The following is a 20,940-nucleotide window of genomic DNA, read 5'->3' on the forward strand; positions in this document are numbered from 1 at the left end:
TTTTGCCATTAGGAAGAGGAGAGGTATTACAACGAATCAATTCAGACAAATAAATATTCCGATACAGATAAAATGTCAGTTTTAATAATAACCCTATAGTAAATCTCTGAGTCCATTCTGTTGGGGGTGTGGAAGGCGGGACGTGGATCCAGTCGCCGCCTCCACCAGGGAATCAACAGGCGGCGCCTGGAAAGCCGCCCCCTTCTGCCGGGTATTTAAATGCCGCTCACTGGGACCCGAATCCAACAGTCCGGGAGCTGGTTTGTTCACTGAGTTCCTGACACAACCATTTCCCCCAAATGGCCAGAAGGATGAGGTGGGCCATTTCTCTCAGTTTGTTGCTGACTTTCTTATCCCGTGAGTAATTTTTATTGTCCAAGTCTCTCACTGTTACTGTCTCAGTGTTAGTCTCTCTCTGGAATGTTCCAGAGTCACCAATCATTTCACCAGCATTAATCCTCGGGCTTTTTGATATATTTTTACAGGTGTCCAGTCGCAGGTTGTGTTGACTCAGCCAGAGGCAGAGACCGGGCGTCCCGGAGGCTCCCTGAGACTGACTTGCAAAGCCAGCGGGTTCCGCGTAGGCGGCTTCAGCCTTCATTGGGTCCGATTCGTCCCCGGACAGGGTTTACAGTGGTTGCTTTACTATTATACTGCATCCAACAATTACTACGCCCCAGGGATTGAGAACCGATTTACTGCGTCCAAAGACCTTACGAAGAACATCTTCGCTTTGGACATACGGAATCTGAAGACCAAGACATCGCCATCTATTACTGTTCATGGCAGCCTACAAAATACTGGGGTGGCGAATACTGGGGACAAGGCACCATGGTGACAGTGACGGCAGGTCAGATTCTTGCATTTATTTATGCCTACTCACAAAGTTGTTGCCATTATTCCAATTTTCTGGTTATGTTCCGAATTAAATAGTTTGTTGGCGAGCGGGCTCCTTGAATTCCATGTTGAATTTTAATTGTACCAGGCATTTGTTTTGGTTGGAAAAATATGCATAATAGAAGAAAAACAGCTGCGTCTCCATGAAACGTGTTTCAGCGCACGGTAGCACATTGGTTAGCACTATTGCTTCACAGCTCCAGGGTCCCAGGTTAGAGTCCCTGCTTGGGTCACTGTCTGTGTGGAGTGCACGTTCTCCCTGTGTCTGCGTGGGTTTCCTCCGAGTGGTCCGGTTTCCTCGCACAAGTCCCGAAAGACATGCTGTTAGGTAATGTGGACATTCTGAATTCTCCCCCTCTGTACCCAAACAGGCGCCGGAGTGTGGCGACTCCGGGCTTTTCACAGTAACTTAAATGCAGTGCTAATGTAAGCCTACTTGTGACAATAAAGATTATTATTGACGTGATTTGGTATTTTTCTACGGTGGAGAAGATGTGACTGCGTTACTTTGAATAAGTAAAATTTGTGGAAACATTTTGCGTTTCTGACTTGCTCATGCATTGTTTCAACTCCGTGAGATTGCGCGGTTAAACGTTAACTGATTGCATGAAATACTTCAAGCACGATTGTAGGCAGAAAACAGGCAGACGTTAAAATGAAAAATTAACATTTTCAGATATGTTGGTGCATTTTTAAAAATTGTGATAATTGCAGTTTAAATAAAGACAGGGTTTATGATGCTCGCTCAGAACATATTTTGTAACTGTGGTCACAAACTATTTAATTAACAAGTTCACCAAATGGAGAGTAAAATGAATGTCATTCAAACAGCTAGAATGAGCCAATATCTCTCCGTATTGAATAAAGGTGCGGTTAAATTAATATCATTATCATCAATCCCCTTTCACAATGCTGCTGTGTACTGGGCACAAACAACATGAACGGAAAACTTCAAGTTGTAAGTATTTTTTTTATTATCCCTGCAAATATTTCAATAAGACATTCTGATTCCAATCAGTGTTCAGTTTCACAAGCCATTTTGAAGTAATTGTTATATCCCAGGCTAAAACAGATAAATGAACGTTCGCATTTACTTACATAGGAGTTTTATATTGCATTTTGGCAATATATGCATCCGGTTATGATATTATTTGTGTGCAGCCGCAACTATATTATCCCATCAATTTTATTTGTACTTTGACAGTGAGGTAATTATAATTAACCTAATCCTAAACGGTTTTGTGAAGGAATTGTTAATAATGATGGTTAAATAGTTGGTGTATTTGCATATGGCTAGAGATTTGCAAATAAAACAGGAAAGTGAGCGAATTATTTTAAATCAAAAGTCTGCCAGTAGCATCGAACCTGAAATCAATACCGTCTCCTATAACTGTGCTGCACACAGGAAAGAATCAGAGCTGAAATACTGATTATATCTGACCTTTATGGTTAGTTCTTTACTAAATATTACATTGAACAAGGAAATTGCGCCTTACTTTCTCGCAAACGTTCTGAATGAATTGTTCCCAAGATTTAGATGCTTCAGTTTGGCTCTTCTCGAATTAATAATATATTTATTAACATATTTCCGGCAATTGTGTGAATTGCAGGTGTATTTTTGAAAAATTGCCCGAGTTATTAAATCCAGGTAGTACCGTTACCGCTCACAAACTGCGGATATATATAGGCCCTGGCAGTTTCTGATCAATAAAGTTGCTGCCTGTAGGTTATAACACAGACATTTTTTAAATATTCACTCCTGTAATAATATATATAGTTACGATTTACGACAATATTTAAATATGAGAGTCTTGTTTTGCCAACCAGCTGATATTACAGCCCATAAACCGACCGTGCGAAGTGGCCCACTCAAAATTAGGAACTACTTAAAATATTCCACTCAAATGCATCATGTAAACCACTTACAGAGGATTAATTGAGGTTATAATACATGAACGTCTTTACGAATATTTTAGTGTTTACATGTTTGTCGGTAAAAAGGGCAGTTATAGGTATTGCCCATTTTAAATTCTTAAAATGTGATTAGATTTAAATAAAATGACATATATGTCTCAATATTTCCCTCTGTTAATTTTATTTGTATTACGTAACATAGGTTAAGTGCCATACTAATTCAGTTTACCCCAATTATTTCACAAAGTATTAGGCAGAAACATATTTTGAAATGTCAAAATTATTTTTTATTATTGAGTACAAATCTGTTAACAAGCAAATTAACTGTAACCATAATAACTCGAACTTATTCTACACACATGTGATCTCCTACAACTGAGTAATTTCAGTGAGCTCATGGCCCCGGCCGTTAGGATTCACTCTTCCCGCCGGCGGCGCACCCCCTCCGGCGGCTTTCCCGACGGAGTGGGGTGGCTTAAATGGAAAATCCTATTGGCAAGTGGCAGGAGGGGAGAATCCCCCCCGCCAACGAGCGGTGCGGCACCGAGCAAACGCTTCTCTTGGATGGGAAAAACCAGTCTCAGATCTCAACGGTTAGGAAGAATGTTTAATTGCATCCAAAATGAATTGAGAAAACAACACATATATTTCGTCAACTGTAAGATGCTCGGTAAGGAGCTTTGCCTTGATTTCTTTGTTAGCTACATTCCATTACGAAATTGTTATGTCAAACCTGTGGAGAATGAGTTTTGAATATGAATGCTTCCCGGTTTGTGTGTTGCTTCCCCTGTCACTGCGTGTCTTTTAAGAACATCAAATTATCCCTAATCTGCAAAGCTTGATATGCTCATATTCAGGGAAACTAAATCTTTGTTTTTTCAAGACTGAATGTCAAAGGCGTTATTATTGTGGTAATGGATCATTGATCAAATAGAATCACACCGTTTGAATGAAATTGACAGACTGAACGTATTTATCTGCTGGAAACTCGGTTGTAGCACTGCTTGTGTCTGTTCAGTTCCATGCGCCTGGTCACTGTGTTGTACCAGGAACCTTGCTGACTGGTTGTAAACCTTCCGCTTCCTTCTCCTGTTTTTCAAGGCGTGCAATCGGATTAATTTCTTCAAAAAGTATGCATGATCAATGTGAAAGTTTGACTTCATATTTAATTGTATGCATCAGAAATCGGACTCCTGACAGACCGGGAAAATCACACACAATCGACAGCCTAGCAAAAGAGTTTAGTTCGATTTGTAACCAGTAATATTGGGACTGTTGAATTAGGCAATTTGAAGTGAATTTTACTCTACATTTAACTTTTGCTCCTAATGTTCTCTGAATGAGATGGTGCAGAAGGAGTGAACAGACGGCATGAAAAAGTATACAGAGGGCTGGTTTAGCACACTGGGCTAAATCGCTGGCTTTTAAAGCAGACCAAGGCAGGCCAGCAGCACGGTTCAATTCCCTACCAGCCTCCAATTAAAGGCGCCGGAATGTGGCGACTAGGGGCTTTTCGCAGTAAGTTAATTGAAGCCTACTCGTGACAGTAAGCGATTTTCATATTGATCTAAGATTACATGGCAAGGCCAGCATTTTTTGCAGTTTTCTAGTTTAGTTTCAGAAAGTGTCGTTGAATCCTATAGAGTCTATGGAATCCTTTCAGTGCAAAAGAAGGCCATTCGGACCATCGAAAGTGTAGTTACCCTCTTAAAGGGCACGTTACCTCGGCCGACTACGCGACTTATCCCCCTAACACCGTAGCCCCACCTAGCCTGCACATGGTTGGACTATGGTGGAACCCCGGAGCACCTGGAGGAGTCGCATTCTTAAACCGCTGAAACAATGTGTGTCAGTACACTCAAAGTAATGTTAGGAAGCGAATTGCATGATTATCCCCAGGTAAGAGTAAAGAAATGATTATATAGTTCAAATCATGATAATTGTGTATTCAAGGAGAACTGAAGGTTACACTATCGTCAGTGGGAGCCATTCCACTTTCAGCTGGTGGAGGGACGTGGGTTGGGAAGGAGCTTTGTCGAGTCGTTGTTGTAAGGGACACTGTGCACCGGAGGTAGAGAGAGTGAGTTTTTAAGGTGGTGGGTGTGGTGCGAATTTTGCTGGCGACATTGTTCTTGACAGCGTCGAATTTATTGAATGTTGTTGGATTGGCATTCATAGAGGCATATGGAATTTATTCAATAGTTGTCCCCCTTTGTGTCTTCTCTAGATGATGGTCGGCTTTGATATAAAATTGTTGAGTTACTCCGGGAGTTGGGGGTTTGGTGGTGGAAGGAGGCGGAGAGACAGGACTTGGGGCGGGAGGGTATTCAGAGGCAAGAGAGTCAGGAGAGGTCATAACTTCATAATTGTCCTGTGCCTGACCTGAACGTCTTCTCCCCACATCATTAAACACATTTAATCAGCTTCAATCTCAATAAGTATGTTCGTAAACACAAATTCTCCCGTTACTCCTGTGAACTAATGCACTTTAATTGATTTTAACAATCTTTCTAAAAAATGAACATGCATGCATTTTACTGAATTAATTATGTTTAGGCATTTGAGTACCAAATAATCATTCCATGAGAGCGACCTGACTTTGAACGCGGTTTTATAATACTTTCAGGAAGTGAGAGCAATGCTCCAGCGAGCGGCGTCTGTTCTGGTCTGATAGGAAGCTGCAAGTTATTTTCACTCCCGAAATAGAGAATGATTAGACGCCCATGCCAAATAACCAACATAAGAAACTTTTGGTTCAAATTATTATTTCATTCTATTCTTTGAAATTGTTCACTGACAAAAATAACAGGATCGAGGTGCAAGTATCCCACTGGGCCACCATACAGAGTATAAAGCCACAAAACTACATTTCTGTCACATATTTCAAGTGCTGCATTTAGTCTGAAATCGGCTGTTTCATCATAAACCTAATTCCTTGTGTGCATTCGATTGACTCAGTTACCTCAGATTAATCAGATCCCTTTATTTTAACGTAAGTTTCCATTATTCCAAACAATATAATGATATCAAAGAGCTGCAAGGGAGTATTAAACATTTTCTCCCATCAAATGAGAAAGAATGTGTCCAATGAGTCCTACAGACTGGTAGAATTATGTCGTAGATAACTGAGTAATTCGGCTCATTATGCCCATTTTGACTCTAAAATAGTTCCAATTTGGACCCACAACTCGTAAATCTGTTAATTAATTGACATATCAAATCACTTTATTCATTCCAGATGCAGCGAACCGGGGCAGACACAATGATCTGGATGATCTTCTCATTTGCAGTAACCACTCTATAATTCCAAAGTCAACACCTTCTGACTGGAGCAAAACACGTTCTGCATCACCCTAAATTTCCTAATTATTTTGTCAATTGTTTCCTTTCGATAACCAGCAGAAACATTTTCTCCTCAACTATTATATTAACAATATCTCATCATTTTGAACATATCTCTCCAATAACCCCATAAGACACACGGTTAGAACGTGAACAAGTTAGCTGGTGTAACCTCTCTATAATATTGAACTCTCCCACACGTGATATCACCTTAGTACATCCTCTCCGTATTCTCCACAGGGACTTGACCATTTCCCTAAAGTGGTGGTCAGAAGTTTTCAGAAGATAGCGCAGCCTGGTGAGTGCTTGAAAAACGTCATCATGAATTTCTCCTTGTCGGGGCTCCTATTTACAAGACTTCCATTCGCTTTTCAAGCCACCTTAACAACCTTTCCTGCTGCTTTCAAAAACGTTGTCAATGTGCATCCCTCTAATTCTCCACCGTGACAAAAATTAGTAATCCTTGATATTCCATACTGTAGAGTGTTATTTCCGAATAACTCAGGTATCTGAATCAGCCACAAAACAGAAGTGCGAGTTGATCATATCAACAGACTAGATGATTCCGTTCTTTTATCTATGTAACCCATTGACATATACTCGAATTATGACGTTTAATGAGTGCAAGCGTTGATGTATACACAAAATGTCTGTCCTGTGATCAAACAGAAACAGCTGGTAAAATAAATAAGAGGTAGAACTTAGGAAGTTAGATTGCTAAATGAAATAGACTATTTAAACAATGGCGTTTTATATTTTCAACGCATGGAATTGTGCTCAATTAGTAGTATTAATTGAGTTGTCGGGCTGGGGTGCGGGGCGACCAAACTTGAGATAGACATTCAGTAGATCTGTGTAGAGAATGTATGGGAGAGCACAACTCTTTTTCAGAAGGAAATAGATAAACTAGATTAAATGACTATTCACACAAAAATTCAGTTCCAGGTATTAACGTTTGTAAAATTATCCCTCGCAACGCCAATGTCAAATGTACATTTATATGTGAAAGGAGTCATCGACCAGTTATTTCAAATATCCATTACTGTCATGAGAACAAAGAAAATTAGGATGAAATCTGGTGGAGGTGTTTTGTACAACAGAAAGGGTTTCTTCTTACTGGAATTCAAGAAGTTATTTCCCCAAATCAGATGTTGGTCTATAAAATATATTTTGTTTAAATAAACATGGAAACATTTAAGGGAGAAAGGATTGCAATTTATAAACGCTTGGTTGTTAGGACCGGATATGGCCTGTCAAAAAGTAGATACATAGATAGATAGAACATTACAGTGCAGTACAGGCCCTTCGCCCCACAATGTTGCGACGAGCTGTGAAACCCCTCTAATGCCCATGTACACTATTCCCTTATCATCCATACGTCTATCCAATGACCATTTGAATGCCCTTAGCGTTGGCGAATCCACTATTGTTGCAGGCAGGCCATTCCACGCCCTTACTACTCTCTGAGTAAAGAACCTACCTTTAACATCTGTCTTATATTTATCTCCCCTCAATTTAAAGCTATGTTCCCTCGTGCTGCACACTACCAGCCCAGGAAAAAGGCTCTCACTGTGCATCCTTTCTAATCCTCTGATCATCTTGTGTGCCTCAATTAAGTCACCTCTTAATCTTCTTCTCTCTAACGAAATCAGCCTCAAGTCCCTCAGCCTTCCCTCATAAGATCTTCCCTCCATACCAGGCAACATTATGGTGAATCTCCTCTGCACCCTTTCCAATGCTTCCACATCCTTCCTATAATGCAGCGACCAGAATTGCACGCAATATCCAAATGCGGCTGCACCAGAGTTTTGTACAGCTGCAACTTGACCTCATGGCTCCGAAACTCAACCCCTCTACCAATGAAAGCTAACACACCGCACGTCTTCTGAACAACCCTCTCAACCTGGGTGGCAACTTTCAGGGATTTATGTACATGGACACCGAGATCTCTCTGCTCATCCACACTACCAAGAATCTTCCCATTAACCCAGTATTCTGTCTTCCTGTTTTTCCTTCCAAAATGAATCACCTCACACGTTTATGCATTAAGCTCCAGTTGCCATCTCTCAGCCCAGCTCTGCAGCTTATCTATGTCCCTCGGTAACTTGTAACATCCTTCCGCACTGTCCACTACACCACCGACTTTAGTGGCATCTGCAAATTTACTCACCCATCCTTCTACGACCTCCTCCAGGTAATTTATAAAAATGACAAACGGCAGTGGCCCCAAAACAGATCCTTGTGGTACACCACTAGTAACTGGACTACAGTCTGAACATTTCCCATAAACCACCACCCTTTGTCTTCTTACAGCTAGCCATTTTCTGATCCATACTGCTAAATCACCCTGAATCCCATGCCGCCGTATTTTCTGCAATAGCCTACAGTGGGGAACCTTATCAAACGCTTTACTGAAATCCATATACACCACATCAACTGCTTTACCCTCATCCACCTGTTTGGTCACTTTCTCAAAGAACTCAATACGGTTTGTGAGGCACGACCTACCCTTCAGAAAACCGTGTTGACTATCTCTAATCAAATTATTCCTTTCCAGATTATTATACATCCTATCTCTTATAAAACTTTCCAAGACTTTGCCCACAACAGAAGTAAGGCTCACTGGTCTATAGTTACCGAGGTTGTCTCTACTCCCCTCCTTGAACAAGGCAACAACATTTGCTATCTTCCCAGTCTTCTGGCACTATTCCTGTAGACAAAGATGACTCAGTGGAATGCGTAATAGTTTGGTAAAATTGAACTTTTGAAAGGAAGATCAAAGTCATGATCAACTGAATAGCTTTTTTCCCCAGACATTATATTTCATAATTTATAATGCTGTTATTCTTAAAGAGCATGCAGTGATTTGTTTTAAACATGTGATAACTTGTATGACTATAAGTAACATCTATAATGAAGAAAAGTAAACCGATCCAAAAAATTTTTTAAAATCCTCTAAATTCAATAGTGAGCTGCAATTGTATGACCACTGCAATGTAGTGCGACGCCCCAAACATTTTCCTCGACCTTTACAAGAGATGACCTACCCCGAGTCATATAATGAGAAGTTATGGCAGTTCCCCACAAGCTTTGTCCAAGAGGAAGGTTTAAGGCAGCTTTTAAAATGGAATGACGGATGAAATGTAATATCAAGAATGGGAGAATCCTGTGCAGATGTCAGGAGGCTGGTAGTAAATGTATGTAGGAGGTGTCCAATGGACAAAATGTGGAACAGTCTAACTCTAAAATATTTAATACTGAAATATAAAATATTTGGGGAGTTAAGTGAGTTTCTCCACAGCAAACAAGATCTGAAGAAAATCGACGATTCAATGTTCCGAAGTTGCTCGAGAAAGCAACCTCATGGTCAGAATGCACCTTTCGGAATCATGGCCTTCATTTTCTGCAAGACTGGAATTATTTGAAGGTGTTTTACATTTGGTCTCACAACCCACTTTAGCTCCAAGGGCACTGCAGGTCATGATTAGAAAATGTTGGAATTACTTTATCTTGTACTCAGGTTTAGAGTTGTAGGGCTATTTTATAAGCACTCCCTGCCAAGCACCGTTTGAATCGGAGTTATTATTTTGTGAGGGCCATGGGGCTGGAGTGGCAAATTTCAATAAGGCCAGTTTCCAGTGCAACAACCTGACGACGAGAAAACACTTTGTTCTTCACGAAAATGTAAATATTTTTGAAATGGTAGTTGCAATATTTGGAAAATGTTCTGCTCTTCTATTTTAATCTAACGAAGTCGACGTCATTCAGCTAAAATCAACATTTTAAAAATTGTGTCAGAGGCAGAGAAAGTGAACATGGGAAGAACAATTCATAATGGTACTGATGGAAACTCAAATGCGGATGTACAGATTACTGTCAAAATAATGGAATAGGGCAGCACGGTGGCACAGGAGTTAGCATTGCTGCCTCACGTCGCCGAGGTCCCCGATTCGATTCCGGCTCTGGGTCACTGCCCGTGTGGAGTTTACACATTCTCCCCGTGTTGGCGTGGGTGTCACCCCCACAACCCAAAAATGTTCAGGGAAGGTGGATTGGCCACGCTAAATTGCCCCTCATGTGGAAAAAATGAAGTGGGTAATCTAAATTTATTTTTAAAAATTGAATAAATGTATAACTATAACCTAATTTTAAGTTGTTTGGTTACGAATTAAAAGCAAACAATTGGATCTGACATGTTCAATCCGTCTTTCTTTTCCAGCGACGCCGTCTCAACCCACTCTCTACAACCTGGCCCCCTCCTGTCAGCAACACAACACCGACGGCTCCGTGACCTACGGCTGTTTGGCGATGGACTACTCCCCAAAAATCAGCAGCCTTACCTGGAAGAAAGATGGGCAGCCGATCACCACTGGATTGAAGACTTATCCGGCAGTGAGAAACATAAAGGGAACCTACACCCTGAGCAGCCAGTTAACCATCCCTGAGTCAGAGGGGGCATGCAGCAAAATCAGCTGTGAGGTTCGACACAACGGCTCAGACAAGAGCATTGGAATGACATGTAAGTGTTGTGGAACCAGTACAAAATAGGAAATCTATGAATACCTTGTGTAAGGTCTTGGTTATAACGCAGTTATAGTAATCACTGTATTCCTGATCCCAGGAAAATCCAGGTTCGTGTCTGTTGACCACAAAAACTGGCATGTATAACAGCTCATTTTATTTATTCTAAATTTCGTCTATAAGAAATATCTAACACTTGTTTTTGAAGGTCGTAAAAATGACAAACCTCCAAATCTTCTCCTCACTGTGAGTTCCAATGAAGAAATCACACGCACTAAATTTGCAACCATCGTCTGTTCAATCATCGATTTCCGTCCAAAGTCAATGGCGGTGAAGTGGTTGAAGAATGGACAACCCATGGGTTCAGGAATTCTCACCTCTCCCGCCTGTGAAGTGAACGAGAACTTCTCGGCGAGCAGTCGGCTGACAGTCTCCGCTGGGGAATGGTTCAGCAAAGCGGTCTATACCTGCCAGGTCACTCATAAAGGGCTCACACAAAGTCGGAATATCGGCACATCTGAAGGTAAGAGAATCAAACCGGGGAAATATTGATCATTCTATGCTGCGATTTTAAGCATTATGCAGAATTTTATTAAGCTACAACTTCTAATTTATTGCCATGTTCTTTGTGCTTCACTCTGATGTAAGAGCTGTATTAGATTGCTCAACATTCAGGATTTGATCACATCAGCAAAGACATGTTCCCTCGAGACTGATGTTATTCAGTGGCTGAGTTTCAGTCATTATTGACTTGCCTGGATAAGTGCAGCTCCAACGACACTCAAGAAGCTTGACACCATCCAGGGCAAAAGAGGCCGCTTGATTTGCACCTCTTCCACAAACATTCATTTCCTCCACCTCCAACATAGAGCAGCAGCAGTATTTAGAATCTGCAAGATACAGTTTGCGCATTCTCCCTGTGTCTGCGTGGGTTTCAACTCTACAACCCAAGGATGTATTAAATAGATTTGCCACGCTAAATTACCCTTTGAAAAGATTTTTAAAAAATAATCTACAAAATACACTGCAGGAACTTACTGTGCCTCCGTTAACAGAATCTTCAAATCCCACGACCGCTACCATCACAAAGGACAAGTGCAGCAGGATGACTACCTTCTGGAATTTGCCCCCCAAGTCACTCGCCATTTTAAGGTCAGAAGAGCGGATGACTGCACAATGTTCAGCACCATTCGTAACTCCTCAGATAATGAAGCTGTCCATGTCCAAATGCAGCAAGACCAGGACAATATCCAGCAGTAATAAAAAGTGGTAAGTTGCATTCGCGACCATCTCCTACAAGAGAGGATGTAACCACCGCCCCTTGACATTCAATGGGATTACCACCACTGAATCCCTCACAATCAACATTCTGGGAGTTACCATTGAATCCTCCAGCAAGCAACTGACCTCCTGATCCCCCAAAGCCTGTCCACCATCTACAAGGCACAAGTGAGGAGTGTAAAGTAATACTCTCACTTGTCTGGATGAATGCAGCTCCAACAACACTCAAAAAGCTCGACACCATCCAGGACAAAGCAGCCCGCTTGATTGCTCCCCCTTCCACAAACATTCAAACCCTCCACCACCGAAGAACAATGGCAGCCGTGTGTACCATCTACAAGATGCACTGCAGTAACGCACCAAGGCTCCTCAGACAGCAACATACAAACCCACCATCTCGAAGGACAAGAGCAGCAGATACCTGGGAACCTCACCACCTGGATGTACCCCTCCAAGTCACTCACCACCCTGACTTGGAAACATATCGGCGCTCCTTCACTGCCGCTGGGGAAAATCCTGAACTGCCTCCCTAACAGCACAGTGGGTGTACCTTCACCTCAGAGACTGCAGCAGTTCAAGAAGGCAACTCAACACCGCCCTCTGCAGGGCAGCTAGAAATGGGCAAGAAATGCTGACCTAACCAGCGACTCCCACATCACATAAATGAATAAAAGAAAGAACATCTCGACCTCGAAATTTCTCACCATCCCTTCACTGTTGCTGGGCCAAAATTCTGGAATTCACTCCATAACAAGGCTGGGGATATATACACCACATGGACGACAGTGGTTGAAGAAGACAGTTGACCTCCACCTCTCAAGATAAATAATGGATAGGCAATAAATGCTGGCCTAGCCAGAGACGCCGACATCGCATTGATTTCTGGAACCGTTTACTGGTAACAGCTTCTGTTCAAAGCATTGGAAAGTGAATTTCTAAAACGGTGTCACGTACGGAGGAAGCTGGTGTACCATTGTATATTGAAGATTTAAGGAATTGTTAAGGGTTGATACATCGAGGTTGGTATAGTTTCCTTTAGAAAGTGAAGGCTGAATACTGCTGTCCTGATGCTAAAGATGGAATTTGGGTTGATTTTAATTTGTCATTCACAGAGCCTGCCCCTTGCACTGATGTCTCAGTAAAAATACTGCCTCCGTCAATAGAACAGGTCTTACTGGAGGCGACTGTAACCTTAACCTGCATCATTTCGAATACTCCTTATGGAGTCAACGTGTCCTGGAGTGAAGCGAAGAAGCCGCTGAAATCAGAGATTGCTGAACAGCCTGGGGCAGATACTGGGAGTGTGGTGAGCAAATTAAACATCTCGACACAAGCCTGGCTGAGTGGGGCTGTGTTTGACTGTGTGGCGAGCCACCAGGATCTGCCAACGCCCTTAAAAAAATCCATCCACAAAGAAGAAGGTGAGATTGAAGCAAAGGCCTGTCCCTTATATTTAGTGTTTAATGGACCACATTGATAATTGTTAATTCCAATAACGAAATCCTCCGAAAGCGCAGATCATAGATTTAAGGAGAAATTGGATAAGTGAACGAATGAGAAAGGAACAGAAGGATTTAACACTAAAACAAATAAGGTGTTGAACCTAAACAGAAGCATCGAGCAGTTGCGCCGAATGGCCTGTCTCTATGCTCTAATTACGATTCAATTGTCATAGAAACATAGTAAATTGGAGCAGGAGGAGGCAGTTGGGCTATTCATTATGAACATGGCTGATCACCCAATCCAATAATCTGTGCTGGCTTTCCCCCAATATCGTTTGGTCCTTTTAGAGTTATACCTGACACTGTCTCGATAGCGTCTCAGCTTCACCTGCTTCCTATTGCAGCAAATAACGCAGTCTGACCACTCTCTGGGTGAAACAAAGTTTCCTCCTTTCATCCAAAAAGGTGCCTTAGACCAGGGGTGGGCAAACTACGGCCCGCGGGCCGCATGCGGCCCGCCAAAGGTATTTCTGCGGCCCTCCAAGTCATTAAAAAAAATAAAAAAATAAAAAAAAATTTTTTTAATTTAAAAAAAAAAAATTTTTTTTTAAAGGTTAATGGGGGGGGGCTGTTGGGTTACTTACTGGTATAGGGTGGATACGTTGACTTGAGTAGGATGATCATTGCTCGGCACAACATCGAGGGCTGAAGGGCCTGTTCTGTGCTGTACTGTTCCATGTTCTATATGAGGCGCCCAGAATCATAACCGGGTGAAGTAATTATTTTACTTAATATACTATGCGGCCCTTTGTGAATTGTGAATTTCTGAATGTGGCCCTTGCACGGAAAAGTTTGCCCACCCCTGCCTTAGACTATGACTTGGTTTGTGAACAACCCATGATCGGGAATATCCTTCGTGCATCTACGCTGTCTAGTCCTATTGGGATTTTATAGGTTTCCCCCTCATTCTTCCATCCTCTAGCGAATATAGAACATAGAACATACAATACAGAAGGAGGCCATCGGCCCATCGAGTCTGCACCGACACACTTAAGCCCTCACTTCCATCCTATCCCCGTAAGCAATAACCCCTCCTAACATTTCTTTGGATACTAAGGGCAATTTAGCATGGCCAATCCACCTAACCTGCACGTTTTTGAACTGTGGGAGGAAACCGAAGTACCCGGAGGAAACTCAGGCAGACACGGGGAGAACATGCAGACTCGGCACAGACAGTTGCCCAGCAGGGAATCGAACCTGGGACACTGGCGCTGTGAAGCCACAGTGCTAACCACTATGCTACCGTGCTGCCCTATAATCCTAAATTACTCTATCCCTCCTCATACATCAGTCATACCAGCCCAGGAATCAGTCTGGTAAACCGTTTCTGTGCTCCCTCTATAGCATGGAAATCTTTGCTCAGATCAGGAGACCAAAACTGCATAGAATATTCCAAATGTTGCCCCCCCCCCCAAAGAACTGTATAATTACAGCAAGTCATCTCTGCTCCTGTACTCGAATCCTCTCGCTGTAAAGGCCAACATAGCATTTGCCTTCTTCAGTGCCTGATCACTTGTATGCTTACCTTCAGCGCTTGGTATACGAGAACACCCAGATCTCGTTGCACATGTCTCTCTCTTAATTTATAGCCATTCAGATCATAATCTGCAGTCCTGTTTTTGCCATCAAATTGGATAGCTTCACGTTTATCAACACTGCACTACATGTGCCCGCATTGTCTACTCACTCAGCTTGTCCAAATCACATTGACGCATCTCTGTATCCTTCTCACAGCCTGCCCTCCCACCCAGCTAGGTGTCATCTGCAAGTTTGGAGATATTGAATTTAATTCCCTCGTCAAAACCATGAATATTTATTGTAAATATCTGGGCTGCAAGCACCAATCCCGACAGTTCACCAAATGTCACTGTCTACCATTCGGCAAAATTCAATCCTATTCTGTTTCTTGTTTACCAAACAGTTTTATATCCATCTCAATATACTAACCCCAAACCGATGCGCTTTAATTTTATAGACTAATATTTTATTTGGCCTTTGTTGAAAACCTTCATAAAATCTAAACAAAGCACAGGCCCTGACTCTCCCTCAGTAACTGTACTCGCTGCATCTTCAAAGGATTCCAGTAGAATTGTCAAGCACAAATTCCATTTCGTAAATCCATGCTCACTGTCCGATTCTGCAGTTTTTCAAATCCATTGCTACAAACTCTTCAATACATAGAAACGTACATAGAAAATAGAAGCAGGAGGGGGCCATTTGGCCCTTCGAGCCAGCTACCCCATTCATTGTGATCATGACTGATCATCAAGTTCAATACCCTGATCCCGCCTTACCCCACATCACTTTGCCCCAAGAGCTATATCTAATAACATCTTGAAATTACACAACGATTTGGCCTCAACTACCTTCTGCGGTAGTGAATTCCACAGATTCAGCACACTCTGGGTGATTAAATGTTTCCTCACCTCAGTCCTCAGAGGTTTATCCCTTATCCTCAAACTATGATCCCTAGTTCTGGACTCGTGCAACATCGGGAACTTTCTTTTACAAATCTGCACTGTCAAATATTGTGTAGGTTTCTATGCGATACCCTGTCACTCTTCTAACCTCCATTGAATCTAATCCTAACCGACTTAACTCTCTCCTCGTATGACATCGCCATCCCAGCAATGATGTCGGTGAACCTTTGCTGCACTGCTCCATAGCAAGATCATCCTTGCTCAGATAAGGACACCAACACGGCAAACAATACTCCAAGTTTGGCCTCACCAAGGCCCTAAAGAATGTCAGTAAATCATCTGTACTCCTGTACTCAAATCCTTTCCCTATGAAGGCCAACATAGCATTTGCCTTCTTTACTGCCTCCTGTACCTGCGGGCTTACTTTCAGCGACTGATAATGGGTCTAGAATTTGCATCTCTGCCGATGGCAAGGTGACTGGTCAATAATTCTCTTTTCTATTTACATCCCTATGTAAGTAATGGTGTTAGATTAGCTATCATCTAACCTGGAAATGGGTGGCACGGTAGCATAGTGGTTAGCACTGCTTTGTCACAGCGCCAGGATCTCAGGTTCGATTCTTGGCTTTGGTCACTGTCTGGAAGTTCTCATCGTGTTTGCGTGGGTTTCCTCCGGATTCCTTACACAAGTCCTGAAAGACGTGCTTGTTAGGTGAATTGGAAATTCTGAATTCTCCCTCTGTGTAACGGAACAGGCACTGGAGTGTGGCGACTAGGTGCTTTTCGCAGTAACTTAATTGCAGTGTTAATGTAAGCCTACTTGTGACACTAATAAAAGATTTTATGATAATTATTATTTTTTTAAAACTGTTCCAGAGACAATTGTATATTGAAAGGTGACAACCAATACACCTATCACTTCTAGGGTCACTTCCTTCAACATTCTCGTATATACATTATCAGGTCCGGTGTCTATATGGACCATCAATCCTATCAATTGACCTAAAACCATTTATCTACTAATATTAATATTCTTCAGTTCCTCCCTCCCACCAGACCCTGTGTTCCCCAAAATATCTGGTATGTTATTTCTGTCCCCCGTTGTGAATGCAGAACCAATGTATTCATTTAGTTGGCAGCCAGTCCTTTGTTCCCAATTATAAATCTCTCTGTTTCTGACTATAAGGGGATTACATTTATCTTCACCAATCTTTTTCGCGTCACATACCTGTCGAACGTTTTACAGACAGTGTGTATATTCCCTGTAAACTTACTCTCGTCCTCTGTTAAGCGCTTCTGAATCAAACCGTTGGTTCCCTTTTACGGAATTCTAAACTGCTCCTGTTGTTTTTTCCTGGCCAATTTTTATGCAACTTCCTCAGATCTAATACTGTCACTGATTCCATTGTACGCCACCGTTTGGTCATCTTTCTCCTTTTAGTTTACGCCAGACAGGAGTAACGGATTGTTGCAACCACCCATACATCTTAGATTATTTGCCATTTCCGATACACCGTCATCCCTTTACGTAATGTTTCCCAATATCTTATAGCTAACTGGCACCTCATACCATCCACGTTTCGTTCATTAAAGTTCAGGACCCTATTCTCAAACTCAACTACGTCACTCTCCATCCAGATTCAAAATTCTATCATTTTATGGTCGCGCATCCCCACGGCGTCTCGCACAACTGTATTTCAAATTATTCCTTTCACGTTACACAACATCCATTCTGGAATTATCTCCCCTCCCGTTGGTGGTTCAACGTTTTGGTTCAGAAAACCATCACGGATATACTCCAGGAATTCCTCCTCTACAGTACGATTGTCCTTTTTGATCCTGTTCGTAGATTTCTTTGCCTGTCACTTTTCTTATTCCCCTGACTGTCGTTAGTTCGTGTTCCTGATTCCCCCTTCTCTAACTACTTGCATATATTCCCACACCCTTGTCATTTTCGTTTCAGCCCTCCCCAACCACTCAGAAAATGCTCCCCCAAGGACAGTTTGTCTTGGTCCCACCTCCTGTTCCAGCTCCGAATTCCACAACATCTTAAACCTTCCCACTCGCGCCATATCATCAGCCATTCATTCATCCTATATATCCTGATATTTCGACGGTGACAAGCATATGGCACTAGTATTGATCCTGAGCTCACCATCTTTCAAATGCTAGTTCTCAACTTTTTACGTAACCACCTATATTTTGATTTTTAGGCCCTCATCCGTTTTTGTACCTGTGTGGTTTGTGTCAATATGTACCATGATCACTAGCTGTTGATCCACAATGTTCTCTAAATGCTCCAAGACATTGTTGACCCGAGCACCAGGGAGGCAATACCTTGCTGAATTCGCGCGTTTGCGGCCACAGAAATGCCTACCTATTGCCTTCCCTTGAAAGGCAGAATCGCCGATAGCTATTGCACTTCCACACTTCTACCTGCTCCTCTATGCAGCGGAGCCAACTGACGAGTAACGGATTTGGCTTTTGCCATGTTACCACAGAGGTAATTCTCCTCAACAGTATCTAAAGTGGTATCTCAGTTTTTCAGTGGAATGGCCACAGAATGAACTACCTGTCTAGTCCCTTTGCTCTTTATGTTGGTTACCCAATCCGTTCCTGCCCCTGGAGTGTGTGCTTGCGGTGTGACGACCTCTCTATTGGTGCTATCCACTTCACTCTCCGCCTTAAGGATGCACCACAGTGTCCCCAGCCGCCTCTTGGTCTCGGAATGCAGATTTCCAGGAGGTGAAGCTGGACGCAATTCCTGCGAGCCCCTGGCAATGGAAATGTTCCCAGCTTCCCACGTGGAACACAAGGAGAAAAGCCACGCCTTTGTTTTTTTCTGCTAAGACTTTTAAATTAAACCTTTCGTGGATGCTTGATGTCAGACAATATCCATTATTCTCGGGCACTTCTCTACTGGTCCACGTTGCTATAGACTATTTCCCTTATAAACTATAAACCACAAAAAGTCCTTATAAACTATAAGTGATAAAAACAGTAAATATTTACCCGACGTTACCCACTACTTACCAAACTGCTCTCCCTTTTGCCTTTATTGCTGCAGCAGGGAAAGGCCACTCTCTGAATATTTTTTAAAAATTAGAAAGCAAACACAAAATATGAAAAAGGCAGCACTTTCCTCTCTGCATCGAATTGTGCTCCTAATTCCCGATACCCACACTCACTCTGGCTGTGTCTCGTACTGAAATAGAACTGAGGTAAGATGAGATGACTCATGCGCCAGTTAAGCATCAATAGCAATCATGGTCAAATTAGTCCCTCGTTAGGATTCATGTGACTGGCAGATAATTGACACCAACTCTCAGTTTACAGAGAGACGGACTGCGCCCGCCCATACACCGGGATGGATAACAGGACAAACAAGAAAGAGGGATAGGAAAACATGTTAAATTGAGGGCAATGCATATTCGTCTCACACCGAGCCACCTGCACCAATGTCTTTGGAATTCTATTTTTTAACATTTGTTGTACATTTTCTGCAGATCCCAACCCGCGGGAACCGTCCGTCTCTGTCCTCCTGCCCTCGGCTGAAGACGTCTCCGCCCAGAGATTCGTCTCCCTCAGCTGCTTAGTGAGAGGTTTCTCCCCCCGAGAGATCTTCGTCAAGTGGACCGTCAATGACAAGCCGGTGAATCCCGGGAACTACAAGAACACCGAGGTGATGGCGGAGAACGGCAATAGCTCCTTCTTCATGTACAGCCTGTTATCCATTGCAGCGGAGGAGTGGGCCAGCGGCGCTTCTTACTCCTGTGTGGTGGGACATGAAGCCATCCCCTTGAAGATCATCAACAGAACGGTTGATAAATCCAGCGGTAAACCCAGTTTTGTGAACATTTCCCTCGCTCTGATGGACACCGTTAATTCATGTCACTGAGAACCAATCAGACACATTTCGGTTCTTAAATAAAATACAATAAAGGCCTTTCATTCAAAACTTAGCTATATGCACAATCGCTCACTTAATCCTGTGTAAATATGTCACGGAAATAATTATCTGCCTGGAGTCGTAAATTCTACCTTCCTCTGGCACAAGTCTTACATCCACCGCTCGCAGTTCAGATGCACCACAGACTAGAGATGTATTGGAGTTCATTCATTACATAATTCCACAGAGTATTTTCTGCAACATGCCTCCTGCTGAATTCGGATAGTTTTCTATTCCTCAGAAACAGCTGCAGCAAATTGAAATATCGGTGTCCCTGGTTCGTTCATTATCTATCACTCAGAATTGGGGTCAGTTGTCAGTTTAGCATCGTGCGCCTAATGGGAATGGAGTGACGGCCATATAGGAACACGTTCTGCTGCTCATCAAAGAAAGTAGAAAGGTTAATTTGTTAACCCTCTACTCCAAACTGGAGAGGATAATTGATGATTGTTAACACGCTTTAACCTCGAATCCCAACCCAGGCAGCAGAGAGAGCGCAAGGATGAATTGAAAAATGAAAACCGCTTGTTGTCACAAGTAGGCTTCAAATGAAGTTACTGTGAAAAACCCCTAGTCGCCACATTCTGGCGCCTGTTTGGGGAGGCTGTTACGGGAGCCCAATACACTTACCTGTGTACTGTGTACCCCTTGATAGGGGTGGGGGGCGTTGACAGAAATTATTAACCCATTGTAATCACATTTCTCCATCAGAGTAACGAAAAAGGACAAATGTTTGCACATTGTTTTTTGAATTCCCTCCGAAGGAGTTTTTAAAAAATACATTTAGAGTACCTAATTATTTTTTCCAATTAAGAGTAGCCAATCAACCTATCCTGCACAGCTTTGGGTTGTGGGGGTGAAACCCACGCAGACACGGGGAGAATGTGCAAATTCCACACGGACAGTGACTCGAACCCGGGTCCTCAGGGCTGTAGGCAGCAATGCTAACCACTGCGCCACCGTGCTGCCCTCCTTCCGAAGGAGTTAATCAATTAACTTGCATTCTGCACCAGAAGGAGGGGAAAGGCCAATTATTACTGAAGAAGGCAAACACTCCCTCGTTACATAATCGGCTTCTAGCTCACTGTGCGGCCGACGATCCCAACCTTTCCAC

General features: G+C 42.6%; 1 pseudogene; it reads left to right on the forward strand.

The window, feature by feature from the left end:
- The first annotated feature begins 311 nt into the window (after window positions 1-311).
- Window positions 312-19,839, forward strand: LOC119960047 (annotated as a pseudogene).
- Window positions 19,840-20,940: the final 1,101 nt, after the last annotated feature.

This window comes from Scyliorhinus canicula, unplaced genomic scaffold, assembly GCF_902713615.1.
Source record: "Scyliorhinus canicula unplaced genomic scaffold, sScyCan1.1, whole genome shotgun sequence".
Lineage (NCBI taxonomy): Eukaryota > Metazoa > Chordata > Chondrichthyes > Carcharhiniformes > Scyliorhinidae > Scyliorhinus > Scyliorhinus canicula.